Source organism: Nycticebus coucang, chromosome 7 (assembly GCF_027406575.1).
Source record: "Nycticebus coucang isolate mNycCou1 chromosome 7, mNycCou1.pri, whole genome shotgun sequence".
Classification (NCBI taxonomy): domain Eukaryota; kingdom Metazoa; phylum Chordata; class Mammalia; order Primates; family Lorisidae; genus Nycticebus; species Nycticebus coucang.
Window position 1 is genome coordinate 84,637,905 of NC_069786.1, and position 23,217 is coordinate 84,661,121.

Below are 23,217 nucleotides of genomic sequence, written 5' to 3' on the forward strand. Positions count from 1 at the left end.
ACCAAAATGTATCAGCTTTTATTGTTTGCCATCCAGATCATTTTTTCCTTAAAATTATTTATTTTTATAAGAGACATTCCTGAATACGGTTTTTGGAATACTTCTAGTCCCATTTTATTTCCTTTCCTTTTAGGAATTCCAAGTTTGTTCGTGTTGAATCTTCTCCTCTGTGCTTTCTTCAATATTTAATATATTATTTTAATTGATTTCCTTCTTATTTTCATAATTTTATTTTCCCCTTCAGGGATTTATTTTCTTTATTGTAGGTTTCTTGTTTTTGTTTCCTTTTGTCACTCCTATAATTTTTCATTTATTTATAACATTCCCCTAATCCATGCTAATTCCCCTAGTTGTAACACTTTTATATATTACTATTTCTATATTTGAGCTACCATTCTTTCCTAGTTTTTATATCTAGAAATTATTCATCTAGTTTTTGAATAATTGGCTGCGATTTTTATCAGCATTTTGTGTCCATTTGTACTGATGTGACTCCATTGTCAGCTTTTCAGATTATACTTTTTTTTTTTGCAATTTTTAAAAATCCATTTTAAAGCAACCACTTTCTGTTGCTGTTATTTGTTTGATGTCCCCCTTTTGGAGGGAGTGTTGGGATATTTTCTTTTTAGGGAGTGGAGTTGGTCAGGGTTTATACCTACTTTCATAACTTTAACATTCTATCATCTACTTCAAAATACGTCTTCTCCTTGTAGCTAGGTCACCAGCGCTCTCAGATCTGCCTTCTCTAGTCGCCTGTGTCATTGGTTTCTGAAATTTCTTACTCCATCATTCCAGAGATACTGTCCTGCTCAATTTGAAGTATCCTATTAGTGGATTTTCTCACATGTTGGGCTCTGGAACATTCCAAAATATTCTTCAAGTATTTTATTGACTAAGTCTGAGATTCATAAGTTTTCATAATGAGTTATAACATTCTGACTCTTATAACTCATTCATAAGAGTCACACCAGCATACTCTTCTTTTCCTGAGGTGCTTTGCCCTCAGTGCCAGTTTGGATACCATGTGCTCTTTCTCCATTTGTCATATTCTACTGGGAAGTTGTTGCCATGTTATCTTGGAATAAATTCTTAATCATTGTTTCTGGGTTCTCTTGCTTGTAAAAATTTTACTCTTTTTCTTTTATCTGATATAGCTCTTTATCTGACATGGGTCTTCTGGTAGAGGTGTTATGGAGTCACCCATTGATTTTCATACGTTTATGAACATCCTTCTTGTTTACACTTACAGCTATTTTCTTTCTGGGCATTTGTTTGCTGCTTTGCTTTGTTTTAGCTATTGTAGTTTCTTTTCTGTTTGTGCAATATTAAAAAACTATCCACCAGTGTCACTTTGCCTCAACATGCAAGATAAGGCCACATTTACATTTTTAAACTTGTAATGAAGAAATATTTATGAATATCAAATAGAGTAAATAATAATATTTATCAATTTTTAAATATTAATTATAATTGATACTTAGTAAATACTTCTAAGACAGGCACCTCAAATATTGGTTGAAAAATAATTAATTTGATGGTCAATTCATATACTCAGAAACAGATATTTGGATGAATACATGAAAGCTTTAAAATTACATTTTGGGAGAATAGTAGCTTTTCCTCAAGGTGTCTGTACTTCAAGGCTTATTGCTAAGTGTTCTCTAAAACCCAATTTTAAAAAGTTCCCCAAAGCAAAATCTTCAACAGGACACAATGATGTTAACAAAAGTGATGTAACAGCAATATTTTCTATTTTTTTTTTTGACAGTCTTACTTTGTTGTCCTTGGAAGAGTACTGGGGTGTCACAGCTCACAGCAAGCTCAAACTCTTAGGCTCAAGTGATTCTCTTGTCTCAGCCTCCCGATAGGTGGGACTACAGGTGCCCACAACAACACCTAGCTATTTTTAGATATGGGGGTCTCGCTCTTGCTCAGGCTGGTCTTGAACCTGTGAGCTCAGACAATCTACCTGCCTCAGCCTCCAATAGAACTAGGACTGCAAGTGAGGCACCATACCCTTCATCCTTTCTTATGGGTCAAGATTTTAGTTTGACCTGACTCATGAGGTAAGTGACTATAGATGAGGCAGCTCATAATAATAAACGAAGTAATGATGAGGAAAATAACTTTCTTCATATAGGCCAATAAAACCACACAGCTATATTGAAGGTGAAATGCAGGCAGATCCCTGTGTCTGGGCTTGAAGATTACTAGTGGCACGTAACATAGCGTAATCCCAGAATATTAGCGTAAGAAATAAATATGAGAAGATAGTTAAGCTATTTATGTGAAACATTGGAGATTTTACCTCTACACAGTTTCTTCATTACTTAAAAAGTATAAAAAACACGTTTTCTGTGACTACAATGAGGATATTCACAACCACATTTCTTTTCAAACTTCTACAACTAAAATAAAGTTGAGGGTACTTTGGTCACTTCAAACCAGTAAACTCTAAGAACAATAAACAGAATTAAAACATTGAAATGTTTCTTTTTCAACTTCTAAGCTTCTGAGTTGACAGGAGGTAGTTTAGCATCAATGGCTTTGTTCTGTCCCTCCTCTTAATAAGCTGCTGTCCTTATTTTGTTTTTCAAGTGACTGCATTGCTTTTACCATAGGTAATAAAAAGGTAGAAGAAAATGAAGAGACTCTGAATGATGGCAGAGGCAAATTAAAGGCTGCCAGAATTAAATGAATATTAAACACAAAAAGCAGTCACATGGAATTAACGTTGCAAAATAAAAAAATAAATTAAAAGACATTTATGAAAGATGGTCATAAAAGATTAGTGAAAATATTTTAATAAAAGCTACAAAAATTATCTTCTGTTTGTCATTATAAGATAACTTCACTTATGTGGAAATATTTCATTTGAATTATCTTTGAATAAATTGAGCTCAAGTTGAAAACTATAAAACTTATATGTATAGACTTTATTAATGAATGTTGTAAATATTTAAGTTGAGGTTTTATTGATGAGGTAATATTTTTCAAAATTAAAACAATATATATACATATATATAACTTTAAAAAATGTTAGATTTATAATTATTATTAAAATCAAGAAATTCAACATTAGAAGATACTTAGAAATGCAAAAGTTGAAGTGTTGGTGCACCACTCTTTATAAGCATCAACTATCATAGAATGCACTGTTACAGACTCCTGAATACAAATACTAATGGTGCAAAACTGTTAGGACAGCAATCTGTTCTTGGTTCTTGGTGTGCTCTTGGCTGAAGAATGACCAGACAGGCTGACAGCAAAGCAAGCCACAAGCGAAGTTTATTGAGCAAAGTTAAGGTGTGAAACCAGAAACTCTATGCCCAGAAATTTGACAATGTTAAGGAAAGGATCGATATTTGGAATCACACCCTCTCCCTAGACTTAGCCCGGAAGAAATAGATCTCTTGAACAGGCCAATTTCAAGCACTGACATCAAAGAAACAATAAAAGAAACCTCCCAACAAAAAAAATGCCCTGGTCCAGATGGCTTCAAACCAGAATTCTATCAACCATTCAAGGGAGAGCTTATTCCCATACTGCAGAAATTATTCCAAAAAATTGAGGAGGAAGGAATCTTCCCCAACACTTTCTACAAAGCAAACATCACCCTAATACCAAAACCAGGAAAAGACCCAACTAAAAAGGAGAACTTCAGGCCAATTTCACTAATAAATATAGATGCAAAAATTCTCAACAAAATCCTAGCCAATAGATTACAGCTTATCATCAAAAAGGTTATACATCATAATCAAGTAGGTTTCATCCCAGGGATGCAAGGTTGGTTTAACATATGCAAGTCCATAAACATTATTCACCATATCAACAGAAGCAAAAAAAAAAAACACCATATGATCCTCTCAATAAATGCAGAAAAGGCATTTGATAAAATCTAGCATCTGTTTCTAATTAGAACACTGAGGAGTATAGGCATAGGTGGCACATTTCTTTTTTTTTCTTTTTGTAGAGACAGAGTCTCACTTTATCCCCCTTGTAGAGTGCCATGGCATCACACAGCTCACAGCAACCTCGAACTCCTGGGCTGAAGCGATTCTCTTGCCTCAGCCTCCCGAGTAGCTGGGACTACAGGCGTCCACCACAATGCCCAGCTATTTTTTGGTTTGCAGTTCAGCCGGGGCCGGGTTTGAACCCGCCACCCTCAGTATATGGGGCCAGCACCTTACCAACTGAACCACAGGTGCCGCCCAGGTGGCACATTTCTTAAACTGATCAAAGATATCTATCACAAACCCACAGCTAATATCTTACCGAATGGAGCTAAACTGAAAACTTTTCCGCTTAGAACTAGAACCAGAAAAAGTTGTTCTCTGTCGCCATTACTATCAACATAGTGCTTGAAGTTCTAGCCAATACAATTAGGCAAGACAAGGAAATAAAGAGCATCCAAATGGGAGCAGAGGAGGTCAAACTCTCCCTCTTTGCTGATGATATTATCTTATACATAGAGAACCCCAAAGACTCAACCACAAGACTCCAGGAAGTCATCAAAAAATACAGTAATGTCTCAGGATATAAAATCAATGTTCACAAGTCAGTAGCCTTTGATGAGAGGCTAATTAAGGACACAACTCCCTTAACCATAGCTTCAAAGAAAATGAAATACCTGCAATTATACCTAACAAAATAGGTGAAGGACCTGTATAAAGAAAATTATGAAACCCTAAGAAAGGAAGTAGCAGAGGATTTTAACAAAATGGAAGAACATACCATGTTTATGGCTGGGAAGAATCAACATTGTTAAAATGTCTATACTCTCCATAGCAATGTACCGATTCAAAGCCTTCCCTATTAAAATACCAACATTGTACTTTTAAGACTTGGAAAAATAGATTCTGTGTTTTGTATGGAACCAGAAGAAAACCCGTATAGCTAAGGCAGTTCTTAGTAATAAAAATAAAGCTGTGGCATCAACAAACCAGATTTTACGCTGTACTACAAAGCTATAGTGGTCAAGACAGCATGGTACTGGCACAAAAATAGAAACATAGACATTTGGAATGGAATAGAAAACCAGGAAATGAAACTGACAAATTACAACCACCTAATCTTTGATAAACCAAACAAGAACATACACTGGGGGGAAAGACTCCCTATTCAATAAATGGTGCTGGGAGTACTGAATATTCGCATGCAAAAAACTGAAACTGGACCCGCACCTCTCTCCACTTACAAAAACTGGTTCAAGATGGATAAAGGACTTAAATTTAAGGCATAAAATGATAAAAATCCTCAAAGAAAGAATAGGAAAAACACTGGAAGATATTGGCCTGGGGAAAGACTTTATGAAAAAGACTGCCATGGCAATTGCAATGACTACCAAAATAAACAAATGGGACTTAATTAAACTAAAAACCTTCTGTACCACTAAGGAGACAACAACCAAAGCAAATAGACAACCTACACTATGGGAAAGGATATTTGCATATTTTGAATCAGATAAAATCTTAATAACTAGGATCTATAGAGAACTTAAATTAATCCACATGAAAAAAATCTAACAATCTCATAGATAAATGGGGAAGAGTGATGAACAGAATCTTCTGTCAAGAAGACAGATGAATGGCTAGCAAACACATGAAAAAATGCTCATCACCCTTAATTATTAGAGAAATGCAAATCAAAACCACCCTGAGATACCATCTTACCCCAGTGAGGTAATATGATATCACAAAATCTCAAAACTGCAGGTGCTGGTGTGGATGTGGAGAGAAGGGAACACTTTTACACTGCTGGTGGGACTACAAACTAATACAACCTTTTTGGAAGGAAGTATGGAGAAACCTCAAAGAACTCAACCTAGACCTTCTGTTTGACCCTGCAATCCCATTCCGGTGCATCTATCCAGAAGGAAAATAAAACCTTTTATCCTAAGGACACTTGCACTATACTGTTTATTGTAGCTCAATTTACAATCGCCAAAATGTGGAAACAGCCTAAATGCCCACCAACCCAGGACTAGATTAACAAGCTGTGGTATATGTATACCATGGAATACTATTCAGTTATTAAAAACAATGGAGACTTTACAGCATTTGTGTATTAACCTGGATGGAAGTGGAACACATTATTCTTACTAAAGCATCACAAGAATGGAGAAGCATGAGTCCTATTTTGATATGGATCCTATCCAATTTTGATATGATGACAATTAATGGCAATTAATCACATGCTGAGGGATGGGGTAAGGGGAAAGCAGAGAGAAAGAGAAGGAGGGCTGGGGTGGTGGAAAGGGAGAAGAGAGGGGGGTGGGGTCTCAGTGTGTGACACCTTTTGTACCCTTAATGAATCCCCAACAATAAAAAAAAAGAAAGTTAAGGTGTGAAGGCTTCAGCAGTGAATGGCCCCTGTCATAACTGGAGACCTCAATTATGGTCTGGGGTCCTATTTTGTATTGTCTAGTTTGGGGTATCTCTGCTGTGCTTGGTTCAAATATCACCATCATGTCTCAACACAATAACTAAGAAAATTCCATGAAGGCTATGTTAACCAGTTTGATGAAAATATTTCAAATTGTATATAAAACCAGCACTTTGTACCCCATAATTGCATTAATGTACACAACTGTGATTTAATAAAAAACAAAAATCACCATCAGGTGGGCTAGGTGGCTCACGCCTATAATCCTAGCACTCTGGGAGGCCAAGATGGGTGGATTGCTTGAGCTTAGGAGTTCCAGACCTGCCTAAGCAAAATTGAGACCCTGTCTCTAGCAAAAACCGAAAAACTAGCAGGGTGTTGTGGTGGCCATCTGTAGTCCCAGCTACTTGAGAGACTGAGGCAAAAAGATCACTTGAGCCCAGGAGTCTGAGTTGTTGTGAGATATAATGATGATGACACCAGGCTACTCTAGCTAGCGTGACAGAACGAGACTCTGTCTCAAAAAACCCTCAAAACAAACATCATTATCAAACCACTTTGAGAGACAGTTGGGAATTGTATAACCTGAGCCTTAATCCAGACACGGATCTCCCCTGAGCCTCTCTGAAAGCCCATTGGCAGGGGAGACAAACCATAAAGCAGATTCAAGCTAATGACAGATAATTAGGTTTATGTTACTCTAGGTCATCTTCCAGACCTTATTCTTCTTGCTTTGCTTGGTCCATCAGCTGGGGAATCACCTGCACTCTTTTGTAGCTGCGGTTCTGATTGGCAGATTGACAGGGTATTTGTTCTTCCCCTAGGTATGGTAATTGTTGGGGTGGCACCCAGGTGGGGGCCTACCTGTGTCTCCAGGAAAGCTGGAGGTCTCTCCCTATCTACCTAACAAAACTGTATGAAAAAAGTAACAATTTAAAAATATAGAGGAAGCAGTATGAGTTGAAAGAAGTAGCCTGGTCAACAGGGATTGATAAGAAATATTTCTAGTGATGCTACTATTTTAAATAAGTCTCAGAGTATAAATAGAAGATATGAAGCCAAGAAAATGAAAGTTGTATGTCAACATAGAGTTTATATAGGGAGTAGGAAGTGATTATGTTAAAATTCAAAATATAGACTGGTAAGGAAGAAATATTAGGAATATCTGGTTAAATAATTTACTATCGATAATAGGAACGTTAGAAAAATTTTAAGTGGAGTTATATGTTCAGTATGGTGTCAAACAAAGTACAGAGTAAATTAAAAGAGTTTGAAAGCTGGAATATATTCCTGGAAGGTATTAAAATAGTACAAATATGTAATATTGAGGTCTTGATATTGATATGAGTAAGCTATTCTGAATCTACAGGCATTCAAAGACTAAACAAATAATGGAATCATATATAATAAAAGCCCTGTTTCTCACTTCAGAAAAGGAAGGTATAAATGCAGAAAGGGAAGAGGGTTAAAAGTACCCTGTGTGGGGGTATTAGTGCACTTGTGCATCTCCTCACACATGCACACAAACACACATGCATATGTGCAGACACATACATGCATGCACACACACACACACACACACATGTACACATATATTTCTTGGCTTGGTTGTCTAAGAGGGTCTAGAATCATTGACTTTCTGGTATCAATGAACATACTTAACACCAGAACTCAGATTTGATTTCTAAATCAATTTAAAATAAAATAAGAAAATTTTTGATTCAGGACTAGTTCAGGATAAGTACCACATCCTCTTAGAGCAACTCGCTGTTCCAGACACAAGGAAACACTCCAGGAAAAATGAATTCATGTTGAAAGGATAAAAGAGCCAGCTCTACTGGCCAATTTATGAGTATTTTCAAAATATATAATAGTATTATGGTGATAGTAACAGTACACTGAATAATTTAAGTATCCTTAAAATAAATAAATGTGAAGAAGAGAAAGCTGTTCCTTATAACAAACTTAGAACAAATGAAATATATAAGTAGTAAAGAAATGAGAAAATCCTTTCAGACTTTAGTAAACCCCACAAAATACTGTTGGTCATGTTAAGCAATTTAATAATTTGTTCACTTCAACTGCTACCAGAATATTACTCTAGGGTTTGGCTATGGCCTATATAAAATTGTCTACAGATGTGTGCTTTCTCTAACACTTAAAAACTGTCTATAAACATGAGTGAAGTTGATATGAAGGACATAACCTTTAGTCATTGTAAATTATTTTATTGTATATAATTCTTAAACTCATGCATAAACTATCATTTGTAACAAATAATTGAAAAGCACCTTACACCAGTGATGTGTGTGTGTGTGTGTGTGTGTGTGCATGGAGTTTAATCTAGATAAATGCTACTATTCTCAGTTCACTCAAAATAGAAAATCTGATAAATGCTGGTGTTTCTTTGCTAACAATTTTATCTCAGAAGAGTGAGGAAAAGTTAAGAGAATTGCTTCTACGAACAATTCTCACAGCAAAGGAAGTTCTAGTAGGTGAAATGAGAGTGATGGAAACATTTGGAGATACTAATCATGCCATTAACTGTCTGAAAGAGCTGTGGAAGGTAATATTCATCACTGGCAGGCTTCCACAATAAACGTTAGGAAGGAGCATGGCAGGACTTTAAGAAGATTTTCAAGCTTATCTCATTACAGAAAATTTATATTTCAAAAAAATGCATTCCTAATTTTTGCCTTAATATTTGTCAGTCTTCTCATTCTTTACAAGATAGTGCCTGAATGAAGCTCCTAGCCAGACACTCCAGGCACTTAATGGAAAGGTCTTGAGTAATATTTCCTCCGTTTCTTTCTATTACCCCAATGTCCCCAGACAATCCCTAAAAACACACACACATGCCACAATCAACCCACTACACTCATATATATATATGTGTGTGTGTGTGTAAGAATATAATTCATAACTCTCTTTTCCAGACATTTGTACTGCAATTTTCTAAACATGTCCTTCTCTGTGACATCTTTGTGCTTCTGGAAATTCCTTCTGCCTGGAATGTCATCTCACTGTAATTTGTCCGTTTGGAAAATCTTATTTTATTTTTCCCTTAAGAGTTCTAATTTCTTCTTTCTTTACCATCTTCCTTTTTCTCTCTCTAAGATCCAATTGGTCACTGCATTATCATAGTTCCCATAACAATTTCTACAAATGTTTCTCAATACATATCTAAGAATTTCAAAAGATTATCCTCATGTCTAGCTATGACATCATATTAAGTGTTTCTTAATTTTAGGAACTATGACTTTGCTCTCCTTCAACTTCCCAGTGACACATACTATCTGGTTCTGATTCGATGAATACATGTTGATAGCAGGAATCAAAATTTGCACTGTGATCATATAATTGCTAAAACATAAACTTCATTGAGAAAAAGAACAGTACCTGACACTGAAGTAATTCACTGATGAGCTATAGTTGAATAATATATTGATCATTCACAAATGCTATGAAGAAAAAAGATGAGAGGTGAACATTAATCTAGACCATGAGACTGTTCTACATGAAAAGGTCTGGCGAGCTCAGCTTCTTTTTCCTTTTTAGTCATCATTAATTTTTGCCTTGACAAATGAAAAATTACATATATAAATGATGTACATGTGATTTTTTAATATATATGTACATTGTGAATTCAATGTTAAATCAAATTAATTAACCTATTATCTCGCATACTTAATCATTTTTGTGATGAGGACAGTTAATATCTACTCTCAGCAGTTTTCAAGTATACAATAAAAGGTCAAATTTAGAAGATGTAGGATAGAAGCAGATAACTGGGATAGCAAGAAATGATTGGTTACAACATACTGTACAAATTTTGACGGTAATTCTAGTGTTAAAGGAACTTAAATTACAAATGTTAAGAACATATTTACATATAAAGAAGTAATATGTTTTGTTTGTTTGTTTCATTCTCAGAACAGGAATTGAGATGAAAACCTTAGTTTAATTCAAAATATACTACAAAATTTTCAATATTGTTGTGTAGGAAAGGACTCCAATAATAATAATAACAGCTTATATATAAAGTGTACTTCCATTAAAAATGATGAAATGATTCAGGTGCCACAGTTTCAGAATAAAATGTAGCAACTTTTTACAAAGATAACTTGCAAAAATATATAAGTAGAAAACCTGGAGACAAACTGTTAAGAAGGCTTATTTCAAGATCAAATTAGACTTACATTTTAATGAAGATCAAAAACAACTTTTTAAAAAACTTTATAACATTTTTATATATCTCTTTAGTGGCCTTCAGTTTTGTGGTTATTATTTTTTAAAAAAACTTTAAAATTCATCAAGGTAATTGCATAATTGTTTTATAGGCATAGAATGCAAGCAAATGCATCTCAGTAATAAACTGGGAATAAATAATTCATAACTGAAGACATGAAATTGCAAGAAAAGAGAAAGCATGAAATTAGAGGAAAAGAGAAACTTGCAGTTACTCACAGGAGAGTAAAAGAAAATAACAAATGAAGAAATAACCTAAGGAAAAACTCGGGGAAGCAAAACATAATAAAATCCTGGAGTTTTTTAAATCTAGTACATACTTATTCTATGCTCAAAGACAGAAGATCAAGAAAGATATAAACCATTGCTTGGGTAATCCAGAGAGGAGAGAAATGTAGGACTCATATTTTGTTTCTCCTTCTCACTTAAGAAGGAGATGTTCTAACAAGTTTTGTTAAAATGTTCTTATAATTGAGATAGATGAAAAACTAGTACTATTTTAAGTTTAGAAAGCTTATAAGAAATTATCCAATGAAATTTAATTGTGTGAAAGTAAGTTGATGAGTTAAAATCTGCTAGGAATAATAGATTCATACATTTCTGACCTGTCTTACTACCCAGACAAATTAGAAAAGATGGACAAAATGAAACACACACACACACCCCCACCATGTGTTTGAGGAAGTATTGGAGATAAAAAGGCCAAAGCCCTACAGAGTAAAGAAAGAGCTCAGAGAGTTGAGCCCAATATTAGATGCTGCTTTTCACATTAACACATTCACAGATTCAAAAGCAACAGCAAATAAACTAAAAATCCAAATGCACAATTCTTGCTTTAAAATTGATATCCATGTGGCTCACCGTTTATGGCACACCTCTTGGGGGTGGAGCACAATTATAATTAGAGGGTCTTTACCCAACAAATGCAATCTTTGTATCCTCAATGAATCCCAAACAATAAAAATAAATAAACAAACAAATAAATAAATAAAAAGAAAAACAAGTTACATAGATATGGAAGGGACAAAAATTGAAGATTAGAGTTCACTAAGGAGATGAAACTCTAGGAAACATCCAAAGTTTATATTTGGAAACTTTAAGGGCTTCTCCTGTGTATAAAGTAAAGTAAAAGTAAGTAACCATTAGAAATACTAAAGCCAAATTTTGAATTTTCTCAATCTTTAAGTAAAAATGTTAGGGAAAAGAGTAAATCATATAGAAAAGAAAACCTGAGATGAAGCCTCACGTTATCTTTGTAATTTTTTATTCATACACATAAATTCCTTTATTAAATAAAAATAACTATATATGCAAAAAAAACACAACTTGGATAAAATAAGAGGAAAAGATAGCATAGAGAAACGTCAAATGCAGATATAGATACTGTAGATATTGGACATGGACTTGAAATTAACTTCAATCACCATATTTATAAAATTAAATGATAGGATAAAAAATTACAAATAAAATAGAAATATTTAAGAGAATAAACAAATGGAAGTTTAAAACTAAAAAACACAATGACTGAAATTAAAGGATGAAAACAGAAAATAGAAAAAAAAAAAAGGGAATAAGGTACCAAGAGACAAGTATAAATACCTGTAACTTGAGAGCCAGAAATAGAAGAGATGTAGAAATGGATAGACCACATTTACAATGGATAAGGGCTGAAAAGTCTTAAAAATGGATGATAGATTTTAAAAAAGAATATGAACATCAAATATAAAGCCACTTACAAATATATCTGGACACTTAATGGACTGAGACACTTCATAGTAAGGCTGGTAAAAACCAAAGACCAAGAGACATCTTGAAAGGGATCTGATGGATGACAACATACAGCCTTCAAAATAGATCAATAATACTGACAAGTGGTATTTCAGAAGAAACAACGGAAACCAAACTACAACAATGACTTCAAATTCTGAATGAAAACAACTTGAAATACAGACTTCTATATACAGCAAAAATTATCCTTTACAAATTAGGGCAAAAATAAAGACTGTTTTAGGCAAACAAAATTAAGGCCTATCACCAGTGAATACAGAATACTAAAATGCATTTGACAAAACAATATTTCCAGATGAAAATGTGAGTATTCAGAAAGAGATATAGAACATGAAATTTTGAAAAGTAAATACTTAGTTGAAGGCAAGTCACACAATTACTTCTGCAGTATGAAAATAACAGTACAAAAATATGGGTAAGTATTAAATGTACTTGAGTTTTAATATCCTGGCATTTTTCATGATGTGGCCCAAGTACTCATACATGATAGAATTGATAAATCAAACTTGCATGTGATTGCAAAAATCAGTTTAAAAATGTAAAATAATGCATATGAATAATATAAAAATGTCAAAAAGGGAGGTGAAAAGGAAGAATAGGTGAGGACAATAGAGAACAAACAGTAATACATTAGAGGTACGCCTAATTATTAGTATTATTATTACACCTAATTAGAAAGTAAATATAAATGAACTAAAACAGTAAAATTAAATGATTAAAATGTTCAGAACTAAGTTGGCATAAATGCATGTTAATTACAAGAAAATCACAGATAACTTTAAAATTAAAAAGTAGAAACAATGTTTTACACAAAGATCAATCAAAAGAAAGCTGTCTTTTGTATTATACAAAGATCAATCAAAAGAAGAACAGGTTTTAAAATAAAACAGAGATAAAGTGGAACGTATGATGATGTAAGGGACAGTCTAACAGAAATACACATGTGCTCCCATATTCAATCATTGGAAGAATGAATAGGGTCTTAGTTCCCCAATATCTGTTTTTACAGTAACAAAAGCACAACACTGCCGCATAGAAGAGCAAGGATAAATCTTATCAGCATAAAATGGATTTATAAAATCTGTAGTTTTATTTGTATGCTTTTCAAAAACAGGCTGACCTCAATGATGAAGATGGTAGGAATAATGGGGAGGAAATGGGAGTATTTGCAGCGCTGGCACTGGGATAGTTCTCATTCCGAGTGGTGATTCCAAGCTCTGTTCCCATCATGCTAACCCTTCAAGCTATACGTTTATGAATCATGTTTCTGTGCATATGTCACAATGCAACAAAACATTTATTTTTAAATAGTAATGCGGTGTGATCTCCATTATATGTGTAATATATTATTAAAAAGTCAAACTCACAGAAACAGAGAGTAGAATGGTGGTTGCAAGGGCCTAGAAAGTGAGGGAGATGAGCAGATGTTGATCCAAGGGTACAACCTTTCACTTTTAAGACGAACAACTCCTGAGGCTCTAACGAACAGTGTGCGTCATGATGGACATATTAGCTGGATTGTATATGTATACCTAATCTTCACATTGTATAATATACCTTTAATATTTTCAGACTTTGTCATTGAACATTATCAATGTTCAATGATATCATTAAAATAAAACATAAAAACAAATAAAATTAAAAGTTTAATTTATTGTGGATATTAAAAATAGCATTATACCAGAAATAATGTTAACACATGACACGAAATGCATGAAATAAGAACTTAAACATTTCTGGAAGAAAAAGATGGCAAATGGGCAGCGCCTGTGGCTCAGTGAGTAGGGCACCGGCCCCATATACCAAGGGTGGCAGGTTCAAACCTGGCCCCAGCCAAACTGCAACAACAACAACAAAAAAATAGCCCGTTGCTGCGGGCGCCTATAGTCCCAGCTACTGGGAGGCTGAGGCAAGAGAATCGCCTAAGCCCAAGAGCTGGAGGTTGCTGTGAGCTGTTACGCCACAGCACTCTACGGAGTGAAACTCTGTCTCTAAAAAAAAAAAAAGTAAAGAAAAAGACGACAAAAGTCAGCTTAATAATTTTTTGCAACTAAAGTAAAAAATGCAAGCATGGTAAAATATAAAATGTACAGTGTTCATGGGTTGAAGACAACCTATGGCTCAGAGTAGTACAAATGTTCTGAGTACAGAGACAAAAGTTAATATTTTTTTCATCTTAAAAAATGTGCTAACCATTATCTTCAATAATAATTTTAAAATAAATCAATGAATAATTGTGAAAAACCTCATAGGTCACTTAACTAAACCAAGGGACTACATGGAAGTGAAAGAAAGGAGTAAGCAAAATCTTATGGTAAAATTTCAAAAGAAACTCAGCTTCTTTGGTTTATCTAGAGAGAAACTTAAATATGTCACTAAAAGGGAACTCAACTTTTACCAGTCATCACCGTCAAGGTCGTCTTCCCTAACAAGTATTTGGAATGCAGCTGTTCTGCACTGCCAGTTTGTGCTGAGCCATATGCTGCAATAATCAGTAAAACAGAAGATGAAATTAACATCTGCTGTAAACTGTGGAGACCACAACAAGGACAGGTGCCTGACCAGAAGGCCATAGCATATTCACACAGAGGTGGACCAAGAGAGTCCTGTCAAGCTTATCCTCAAAAAGTAAAAGGCTTTGGACAGTTCCAGCAGATTTATGTATAGGCAATGATGTCCCCAAATTCTGTGCAATATGAGATGATTATAAAAGTTAGATCTAAAAATATTTTAATAAGTGAAACTTTGCACTCTTTCTCCCCTTCTTCTACCACCACCTCACCATCAGTAAACCCTAATAAACATTTACTTTGCTACTCACCCTGCTAATTTATTGTCTATTTAGTATCCAAAACAGCTCAATAGTAATAAGAATGATAATAATCAACAGATAACAAATATTCATGTTCCAGGAACAGTGCTAAGATATATACATCGTTTCTTAACCTAATCCTCTTCAGTAAGAGCTATCTTGATAGAATCAGCTCTGCTACACACTCATAAAGTTAAATGCAGAAAGGGTAAGAAGAAGCTCAGACCCTGAGATCTGAACCCAGATGGATATAACTAAGTTTGAGCTCTTATCATTTAAATTGAAAGTATTCTTGTTACCTTTCAGTTGTTGAGAAAACGAAATTTCAAAAGATGCCATAAATAGGCCAAAGTCACATACATTCAAAAACATGTAAAATAGAATTAAATTCAATTTTATCTGACTTGCAAAGCTCAACATCAGGAACACACAGAGCCTTAGTATGTTAATATAGATTGTAGATCTTCAGAAAGGTTCTATAATGTGAAACACATCATAAATATTTGATGATGAATTTTTTTGTTACCTATTAACATTGCAGGGAATAATGTATGTAGTATACATATATTTATATGCACATGTATACATATAGTTTTAGGAATGCTTTATTATGCTATAGGGTATAAAATACATATTGAGAAAAATTTAAAAAATATATGCACAAAGTGTAAGCAACTCGCATTCTCTGCCAAGTGTATGCTGACTCTGTGTATGTATGTCTTTACTCATATTTGTAGGTATACATGTGTTTGTCTGTCAGTCTTTTATCTTTCTTCAAGGTTCATGCTGGTAGCTGATAGAAGCTTAATGAGGAACAAAAGTTTCTTGAAATATTAAAGGATTAGAAACTCAACTTTTACTAGAAGTGAATGCATCACTGTGCTAACATTTTCTCCTGCATTTGAAGACAACTGGGCCTGCTCAGAAGCCCAGACTAATTTCTGTCCCAGGTCACAGGCAGAAAGGCTAGTGTGTCCAAGTCTGCTGAATCAGGTATCATTCACCTCTACCTAGGTAATATTCTTTCCCTCTCCTTTAGTAGTAGTCTTTGGTAATCAGTCTTTTTCTAAATGATCTCTGTGGTAATTTCTATCAAAATGCTTGACTTGCCTATTTACTTAAAGCTAATAAAATTGACACACCAAATAAAAAGACTATTAACTTCTGAAACCAAATCTTGAACTCAGCCACTCAAGGACAGAAAATGAATGAAACTGAGTTATTCTAACGACAACTCCTAAAAACACTCTTTTAATTTCTACTTGTCTTGCTTTCTGCAGCAACTTAGATTATTGAGTCACTTTGTATCTCTATGATTGTTTTTTTTTTTTTCCTTTTTTTTTTTAAGTAGTCAGTTATGACTAACCAAGGGACTTTGTGTTGCATTGATTGTACCACCCCACTCGTGTTTTGCTTAGTTCTGGGAACTAAATGTTTAAAGAATCAGTGTTAATAAGGATAACACTTAAAAAGTGACTACAATACCAAATGACAAGAAATAATTTTTAAAAAGTGTGGGAATGTGAGTATTATTCTTTCAAAATTTTGTAGGATGATGCTTGATACAAAAGGGACCAATCAGAATTATAGCAACCAAAGAAATTCAAAACTAGAATGTGTTACTGTATGAGGTGGTTAGCTCATTGTCCATGATAACAGTCAACAGGTCTACGAGACTATTAAAACTCTCCTCTACTCATATAATCCATTTTAAAAGTTAATAATTATTATTTCACACTTTATTAAAAAAAAAAACTGTGACTATTAGGGATCATTCCCAAACTACATCATAAGTTCTTTCCCAATGACTGATGGGACGAGAGGATGAGGGAAAAATAAAGAGTCAAAACACAAGAAGACAGTTTTCTAAGAAGCTGACTGGGAAACTGTCCACCTCCAACCATGAGGACCAGCAGAAAACCCCGAGCTCCAGGCTGGTTTTATTACACACATCACTGTTTCAATCATCAATCTAATGAGGGAAGTCAAAACTCTTACGTTGTGGTTCTTTCTAGGGTTGCATTTTCTATTAAACTATTTCCTTAAATAGTTACTTAAACTATTTCCTTAACTATGTTACTTAAACTGATTTACCACTTACTTTTATTACCACTTACTTTAATAAATAAAAATAACTTTATTTATTATTTTATTATTTATTTATTATTTATTAAAGTTATTTATGATTGTAACAAAAACAGAGCATGGGACAGGGAACACAGTTCAGGAGCAGGATGTCAAAGCAGACCCCAATCAGACCATTACACACATCTCAGGAGTGGCGATGCAGCCCTGCTGCTGATACCGAGATGACAGAAGAAAGGAATTATTTTCCTCCTTATCTTCCTAAGAGACTTGTTCTCTCTTAATGAGATTTAGGTGTGCATCCTGTCTCCAGTAAGTGTAGCTTCCCCTTGATATTTTCGTAACTCCTCAAATGCACTAACTCTCCCTGAGAGAGCAGAGAACCTTCTCTCTCAGTGCTCAGTGAGCTTTGAGCAGAGTCACACAGCCGAGGAGTGAAGCTCCTGCAAGACAGTCTGCTTGAAAACGCCAGACTCCAGGCTGTCACACTTTGCAACAGATTTTGGGTTTCTCTGATCCACTTCTATCCTGTCTCTGCTCCTTTTTGCCCATCATCTGTAATCATTTTCTTAATTCAATCCCTAACCTACTTATGATAAACGATTGAACATTGGTTTTAAATGTAGAAAATCATTATGTTTTTCAATGCAAGCCCATCAAGATGTGAATCTTCCCTAAGTACTAACATGTCCACCTGCATGTGACTCTCAGGTCACAAAATGTGAAGTGCTCCATACTCTCACAAAGGATTTTTTTTCCCTAGAATAATTGTAAGGAATTATTTGGACTTTTCACATTTTTTAAATTTTAGAAGATTGCTGGGGTACAAATGTTTTGGTTGCATAAACTGCTTTTGTACAGTTTGAGTTAAAGTTAAAAGTATGCCCATCACCTGGGTAGAGAGATTGTACCTGTGAAGTGTGAATTTACCCTTTCCCTACTGCTCACTTTCTGTTGAATTTTACTTCCATATGGGTGTTGATTGATTAGGTCCAGGTTAATAGTGAGTACATGTGGTGTTTGATTTTTCATTCCTGTGATACATTACTTAGAAGAATGGTTCACCATTTCTTTGTGGTGAGTAGTTCTGCATGTTATACATACACCACATTTCGTTAATCCACTCATGTTTTCACAGGCACTTGGGTTGATTCCAAAACTTTGCAGTTGAGAATTTTGCTGTAACAAACATTTGACTGCCTGTGTCTTTTGGATGAAATGACTTCTTTTCCTTTGGGAAAATATCCAACAGTGGGATTTCTGGATCAAATGGTCAAGTCTACTTTTTAGTTCTTTGACGTGTCTCCGTAAGAGACAATCTGATATTTTACAATTTAAAATATTCCACTTTTACAATTTTTAGTTTGAAAATTAGGGAAAGCTAATTATGACTTCCATCTCAGATCACTAAAAAGGGGGAAAGAAAGAGTTCTTATTTCATGCAATGTTGAAAATAATGTGAAGACGCCTTCTGGGAGGACGGGAATACTTGGATTTGGATTTGCAAAGTTTGAGCACTAGTAATAGTACTTTCCATTCCATGTATATCACAAAATTTATAAAGTGAAATTCTTTGAATCTTAACTAATTAAAAAAGAACATCGATATGACACATTATTTTAATTAGTACCTCGATTTATAATTACAAGAACAAAAAAGAAAAAATCCGTAAAAAAAAGTACATTAACTAACATTTGGGAAAATTGTCAGGGTGTGCCAAGCATGTATTTGCAAAAAGTTCCAATGTTATTTTGTCTTAAGCAAATAAGTTTTCTTAAGAAATTATAATTTAATTCAAAAGGCTTATCAAAGGTATTCAGAAAGGCTAGAGAGAACCCATACTCTGCTTTCTTTGGTATCACCAGAACATCTACATTTAGAAATTGCCTATGCTCAGTAGTAATGACCAACTTGTAAACATCATGAGAAAGATCACTTATCCCTGTGTACCTGAAACATGTCCTTTTGCCTATTTTGCATATCATCAGTTCTGCCAGATCTCCAGTGAGACAGCATAACTAGGTAAACTGCTAAGATTCAGTGCAAGAACCAGTACAAGCAGAGAAGAAAAATCAGTAACCAAAAGAAATCCTTCAAATAAAGAAGCCCTTTTATTTAAGCAGCAATGCTTTGGACTTTTAAGTTATTACCCACAGACTTTATTTAGCCATTTTTAGTGGTAATGAGATAAAATTGAACAGAAGTTATTAGCTAGTGTTCACTTAAAAATAGAAGTATATGATGTTATAGGGTACACATAGAAGGTTAAAAAAATGTTTAGTATAGTGAAACAAATTAACATGTCCATCTCACAGTTATCATTTTTTAAGTATCTTAAATATACACAATCAAGTGTATTTTTGAAAAATTAAAATTAAAAGAAGAAATAAAACAGGGCAAGGAAAAATTAGATCTGGCTCCTTCAATGAGAAATGTGGAGCTTTAGGATTCCTTACCTACTCACCTCATTGTACTTTTAAGAAGATCCAATATGGATTATGGACATAGGGACATAATTGAGCTATGTCGACAACATGCTTTATGTCTAAGGAACAAGGAAGTTAAAAGCTGATTCTATTAGGTCAGTTATGCTCATAAAGTACCTGATAGTACCATTCTCACTTCATCCTCTAACTCTGGTCTAAATAGATCAATCATCTTAACATATCTTTTGTCTTTTATAATTCCAGTAAACATATACACCAACACATATTACCAATATAGTTTCTGATGGTAAATGCACTGAGGATTCTCAGTACATAGACTCCCAAGCCCATGTATTTCCTGGATCTCAGAGGAAAGAGTACACAAATATTAAACATGCACATCAAGATCGTAATTGGTAGCCAAGTTCTCAATTTTCTGAGGGATTAGAAAATATAAGTTCAAAGAGGTAACACCGAAAAATAAGTTTTTAAATGAAGAAAGGTATTTGCATATCCTGGAAAGACATTATGAAGTATTCAGTCTATATTGATTCTAACCTGTGAAATCTCAGACATTGCACTAGTATTTCAGGAAACTGCAAAGAGTAAGACAACACATCTGTTCTAATGAACATTATTATGTACAAGAGCTTTTGTGTAAGGGTAGATACAAGAGATTACGTCAACGCTGAAGTAATAAAGGGAAAAGATTTTCAAGTAGAGAAAGTGGAATAAAAAAAGCTTAATGCTAAAAATTAAAATTAGTTTGATGCAAAATCAATAGTTGAACTTCAAGTGGAAGACATGTTGAAGAACAGTAGAAAACAGATTAGGCTTATCTTGCACATAATTGTTCCTTAGATATGCAGCAAAAGAATTTCAATTTTGTCATCGCTTCTCGGCCTTTTGGCTAAGATCAAGTGTAGAATTTCAATTTTGTCATGAAGCTATTTTGGAGTATACTGTCATGGAAAAGATAAGAAATGATGAATTTCTTTTTAATATTTTTATATTCATGTGAGGGTACAAACTTTTAGGTTACATTGTTTTCATTTCTAAGGTAAAGTTCAAGTTGTATTTGAGCCCTTCACTCAGGGGGCATCCTGAACACCCTCATACTGTTCACATTAGGTGAGATCCCACCAATCACCCCCATTCTTCCTCTTTCCCCTTTTCCATCTCTCTCCTCCTACTCACTAGACCATACTTGCGTTTTTCAGAAAGGATGAATTGTTGATGGATGAAACAAAAGTGCAAGGTGTCCCAAACATCACCATACACAGGGAAAACAGAAAATTGTAGCTAAATGTACCTTCATATACAAATTATACGTTACAAATTTTTACAAAATATTTATAAAATATTATCTGTAATATTACCTGTGTGTTTGTTAGCCCCCTCTTTATAAAAATTTATAAGGAACATTTTGTAAATAAAGGTGCATTTGGCTACAACATACCATTTTCCCTATGCATAGCAACATTTGGTACACCATGCAGAACAGAAACAGGAAAATCATTGAGCAGATTGTAAAGCTTCTTTATAGAATAATAAAAATTAATGGAGATTGAAATAATGGAATAAATGACCATAGAAAATATAAAGGAAGAATCTTAACATTGTTCATTGATATTCTCAACATTATAGTTAATATGCTACATGAAGATGAAAGAGATGACATTCCAGATGAGCAAACATTAAGTGAGCAGAGACAGGAATGTGATTGTTACTCACCAGGATCAAAGAGAGGTCTAAATACTGCAGCAGCTGAAAATATGCTTTCTAGTGGAATATTTCTTCCTTTCTAATATTAGTAAAGTTCTAATTAGTAAACTCTTATAATAAACTAAATTTTATTATAATAGACCAATATTTTTAGTACATAATTAATGGTTCCACCTCTTTCAAAGAGGATGAAAGGATTATGATATCCCATGATCTGTGCTGTAATGTGTAATAATTTTTCAATGTATTATCCTATTTATTACAACCTGAAGAATGATATTCTATCAATGTTATTGCAGGCAGAATGGGGACTAAAGACTCTATTCTTGGCAAGGGAAACCACCCCCAGAAATAAAGGAAAAATAAGAAAGCAAATTGAGTGAGTTGGAACAAAGAAAAGTCATCTAATTTGCCTTTAAATCAACCACTGCTAAATTTCTTATCTGAACAAATTTCCTGCCTTTTCTAATACTCTGGCCTCTGGGGGATATAGCTTATTATACTGGGTCTGTGAGCACTCTGAAGAAATAATGGCCACGGAAGATACTGTGGCAAGGCCTGGCAAGATATATTAAGTAGGCTGTTTCCTGCCCTGTAAACAGTCAAAGCAAATATCATTGTGGAGATTTGTATTTAGCTGGGACAGAGATCAGGGGAAGAGCTTGAACCTTGAAATATGGACAGGAAGGCCTATATCCCTTATCACAGAGGAAGACCCTCTGTGGTGGTGATGAGAGGAAAATTCCTCTCTCCCACAGATTCTTCAGAAAAGATTGACACCAGTGGCATTTTACTCCATAGTGAACTGCCAACTTTAACACCTCCCTAGGAATCTGTGTGTGTGACCTCAGACAGGAGGCTGCCCCCACACAACACTCAGGTTCCAGATTTCTCAAGGCAGCTCAGACCCTTAAAGTGAATGATTATAGAAACAATAGAACTAACATGCTCACTCAGAGAAACCGCTGGCATCTTTATTCCCTTCCCCATCTTACCTTTTGGATTAAAGAGCAAATAGCTTTCAATAAAAACTGAGCGGTATTGATACTCAGGGCCACTGTCAGATCCCCACACTTCAGCTGTGGTCTCCTAAGTTCCCACCTTTGAAAATTCTACTCTGTATGTCTTATCTCTTTCTCCTTGTTTCTAACTTTATATTTCTTCAGTAGGTCACCACCAGATCCACAGATCTTAATGGACCCTGCCCCCAGGGCAGGACCCCAGCAGTTATTTTACAGCTAAAAATATTGAGACTTAGAGAAATTTTCCATGATCATGAGGATAGAGATTTAGGTCAGAAGAATCCAGAATACAACATAATAGCAAAAATGAGCAATCCCTTAAACAATTAAGTATATTTAATTTTCCCTATATTAAGTAGAGAACACAAAAATAATAATAAATGTGTAGCAAAAGCACTTTAAAAAGTTAAACTCAATATAACCATTTGTATATAAATTAAGTGTTAATAAATGTTGCTTTTCAACTGGCAAAATGGAAAGAAGATTGGCAACCTCTAATTTAGCATATGGTATGGAGAGGGGTACACTAACATATTGCTGCAAGATATAATTATATATATATATAAGCAACTTTTTGACTTGTTTTCTTAAGGAATTGATATCAGGTGTAAGCATGAATATTTTTATAACTCCATTAATCATGATAATTAAACCATTTACATGTCTATTAATAGGTGACCGGTTAGTTTTTGGATATCTCTAAATCTCAATGCTACTCATTCTTAAA

At 34.3% G+C, this 23,217-nt stretch overlaps 1 pseudogene; it reads left to right on the top strand.

Moving 5' to 3' along the window:
- The first annotated feature begins 20,633 nt into the window (after positions 1 to 20,633).
- LOC128591122 (uncharacterized) lies at positions 20,634 to 20,759 on the top strand (annotated as a pseudogene).
- Positions 20,760 to 23,217: the final 2,458 nt, after the last annotated feature.